Source organism: Limanda limanda, chromosome 16 (assembly GCF_963576545.1).
Source record: "Limanda limanda chromosome 16, fLimLim1.1, whole genome shotgun sequence".
NCBI lineage: Eukaryota > Metazoa > Chordata > Actinopteri > Pleuronectiformes > Pleuronectidae > Limanda > Limanda limanda.
The window spans coordinates 17,211,689-17,215,981 of NC_083651.1; positions in this window are offsets into that span (position 1 = coordinate 17,211,689).

Below are 4,293 nucleotides of genomic sequence, written 5' to 3' on the forward strand. Positions count from 1 at the left end.
TGTATCATTGTTGTTTGATTTATTCTCACTTCTACCGTTGTAGCTATAGAATAGTTGTTAGGAAACAAATCTGTATTACACAACAGGAGATTATATTAATGTTTAAAAAGTGCCAGTGATGTTCTTTCAGTGAGCAGCAGCATTAACCCTTAATCTCTATAACTTAAATAAGATCTGGTTCAGACTAAGACAATAGATCACTAGGAAACCCTGCCTTTATTTAAAGTATAGAACAGTGTACATTATAGGTATTGTACAGTATATTTCTCAGTAAGTGGGGCACGCTCAATTATCGTATAAATGAAATCTAGCAGAAAAATGAAACGTCCACCCATCAGCACACAGTGGGGTGCTTCTCTCCTAAGAGGGATTTTTATAGCGACTTCATATGTCGAGATTTCCTAATGGGAGCGAGCGCGTTGTTAAATGCAGTCGCACTATAGCGTTTGTACGGGACACGTTAGGCCCCGGGGTGTATGATTAACTGAAGGCTGTGTTTGCATTTATAGACTTTGTTCTCCATGGCACCATCACGTCGGTATTGTTCCTACAACCACTAGATGGTACTAGAAGCATTTTGCTTTTGCTCGTTCCAGGTTCCTGTTTGAAACCTTATCAGTTGTGTCTGGTGCAATTTAAAATTACATAATACATGTGAAGTGTGTCAAAGGTGCAAGTTGGGTTAATGTTAAATTAAGAAAAGTTCAAATTACTAAATGGATTGTGCAGCTAATACTCCATCGGTATTGATCATCTGATATTTTTGGAGGAAAGGATTATCTTAGAAGTTGATGTGTAGGAATAGTAAAAGTGTATTTTTCCCTGTGTGTGCAAACTCAGATGAGTAAATGAATATTACAGGAGTAAGTAATGAATTTGAGGTAATCACATTTTCAAGACCCTATTTTTTATTTATTTGCTATTTAAACATTTATTTTCTTCAATATGACTAACATACACAATTATGGCTCCTTGCACAACAGTAAACAACACAATGTCTCATCTCAAAGAGTCCGCGTTAAACAATCTTCTCTGTTGTGATACAAGCGCATTGCCCCCACACCTCCCCCCCCTGCTCGACTTCAATAGCACATTTCAAAAAACCGCTCTCACATCCAGGGGAGATGTGCGCACACAGAGAAGTCTTAAATGCACCCCTGCTTCCGAGGTCTTGTGCTAAATGTTGTTTTGGATGTATTCCTGCCATTGATCGGAGTCTGGCTGCAGGGGGAGAGATGGCAGCTGGGAGAGACTGCGATGCCTTTAATGAATTCATCCAGCTCCATCCAGCCCAAACGGCCTGTGGATACAGCATCTCCTCCCAGTAAAAGAAAGCCTCGCTCTGCCGCTCTCTCTCTGCTCGGCCTCGGCCCTCGTGGACAACCAGCAACTGTTTGCAACATTTCACACCACTCCACTGGATTCACTCCTGCCTGCACTCTTACTCTTATGACTTCAGGTTTTTGCGCTTGAGCGTTGTCAGCTTCACTTTGTTCTTGGATGCCCCTTATTGTTTAACTCTCCCTATAGTCGGTTCTCAGTTATCTGGATTCCACGTCTTTGGCCAATTACTGATTATCTTCAATGAAGTGAAGACCTTGCTGTTTGCTCTGCTCTTGATGCACAAAGGGGCTTTATATGGGGAGTCTCTGGGCCAATGAGGATGTGTTTCTTTAGGGTATGCACTTTAGTGAAGGTTTGAGGCTTAAACTATTTCTTTGCAAACGGCTCTACCATCACAAGTGTCTAAAGCCAAAAGCAGGTCCAGCATCTCGTACTGCTACGGACTGTGCCATGGAGCAGAGAGGCTCACAGGTCCATTAGAAATAAATTATCAAATACGTTCAAATAACGGCACTAAACATTTCTAATCTTTTTTTAAATTTTATAGTAAAAACGGAGTAATAGTTACCTTTAATGATTACTGGTCAAACTATTATCATGTCCTAATTGATTATAGATCAGAAGGAACAGGCACAGGAGATTAATCAATCATCCCATCCCTTTCTCTATGTGCCCTGCATAACGGGAGGATAAAGAGGTCTAGTAGCATATTCCATATATATATATATATATATATATATATATATATATATATATATATTTTATTTAAACTACACCAGCGTACAGTGCGGCTTCCTTAACATCAAACTGGAAAATCTATAAATGGTAAATCAATATTTGCCCAGAATATTTTTTAAGTACCTTGTTATTTAGTAAGAAAAAAAGTAGATTATTTGCAGCCCAGATGTATGATGTAATTTCTTTTCTATTTCTCTACATTTGACCTGTGTAAACATGAGGGCCTATTCATCCCAAATTCCCCCAAAACATAAGATGCCTTTCAACACATTATCTAAACATTTTTTTAATGATAAACAGATATAGGTATATTATAAATATAAAATAATGTGATGCTTTAAAAAAGATTATATGAATTTGCACACCGTTTTAAATTCAAAATATTTTTCCGTCCTTCTGTTCAGCAACATTTCCAGGGTTGGAAATCTCTAGGTCGAGTTAATTCTATGATTTAATACAGAATGTTAAAGGAAAGGCGTTGAGGTTTTAAAATGTATAAAGTTATATACAACACCGGCAGATATAATGATACAGTTATTCTACAGCTACCGTACAATTAACGGCTTTTAAATGTTTTCACACTGCTTGAGATTTCCTGAGAATGCTGTCATGTCTGCTCGGGTGTGAAGGAGGTTTTCTTAGTGCATCTTTCGGTGCATCTTTGTTAATGTATTATGTCTTAGATAATTGCCCAGACACGTCTTGCTCTATAAGTCGCCTTTCTCTAACCTCTGATATATATATTTTTTCCTGGAGGTCTGGGAACCGGCGAACAGTAAGTGCCAAGCTTTGTTAATTACAAGGATCACGCATGCACTCGTCAAATAATGGCTGTGGTTTTGCAATTTCAAGTTTTAATAATCAATTACTGGCTCTAATTCTCTGCGGAGTCACAGGATAGTCATTAAATCTCAAAAGGCAAGCAATGGTGCTGTTTAGTTGTTTTTTTCTAAAGCCCTATTTTTTTCTAAATACATAAGGGACCAGGATCTGCTTTAATCCGGTGCATTTTGTTGCCTTATTACAATGCAAAGCAGCTCAATTAGACCTGGACAGTGACGCCTGTGAAGCCACCGTTGGAGGCAGTGAGTGATGGATCCGTCATATCAGTGCTTATTCCTACAGGAGTTACAGTAACACTGCAGATCAGCTTGTTCCCTCACATGAGTTACTGCTTTTATTATGTCGAAGCGAGGCGTTCGGTGCAAACTCGCATTAAGCCGACACATCTGTCTTTTGATGTTCAACCTGGAGCACCTCACTAACCGGCCTCTTTGATCGTAGCAAACAGGTAGATGTAGCTCGATCGAATCCAGCGTGTTCCCCTTTTTCTCTCTCTTTCCTATTCAGCAGGGTTCCTGTTATTGTATTTTCCTTCCACCTTCAGAGCTGAAACGTTGCAGAGGTTCTTCTTGACCTTGAGAAATTAACATGGGAGGACTGGCTCCGCTCTGAGGGAGCCCACCAGAGGCCACGTCCCTCTCTAATCCCCCTGCTGAAAGGCATACCTCCACTGCTCGGATGAAACGTCCCAGCAGGCCAAGTGTTTACACGATCGCAGACAATATGCTGACACAACACAAGACATAAAGAAGACCCATTTTATTCCGGGCATTTAATGTGGAAACACTATTTTCTTGAAACATATAGGTTGAGAGGGAACGACGAGTTTGGCCCTGTACCCTTGAACAAGCGTTGAATCTGGAGTGCAGGCCTCTGTGTGGCTGTATGCCCACGACCTGGACAACATGAAGGCACGCCTGCATGTTAAACCTGCTGCACTTATCCCGCAAACACGCCGAGTTTGGCAAACGGGCAGCGGCTCAGCGGGAAGACGCTCTCTCACTGGAAGGCAGACAGTGAGCTGCGGACAGCTCCTGGCGGGGATGGGCTGATGTTTCGGGTGATCAAAAAGATGGAGAAGAAAAGGAAAAAACGACAGGGGTAAAACCAGGAGGGGGTCTCGGGGAGGAAAACATTTTGGACTTTAAAGGTAGAAAGAGCATGAATAGGAAAGTAAAGCTGAGATGTTTGACAGCGCAGCACTTGGAGGGAATGTTATTGTGCAATGTAAAAGTAGTAGACCCATACTCTCAGGCTCTCTCTCCTGTGTTCGCTATCATTCACACCTTAACATGTAGTTGTGCAAAGAAACTTTAAAACAACATGATATATTTCTTTGGGGCAATTTACTTCAAGGTTGCGGAGCAG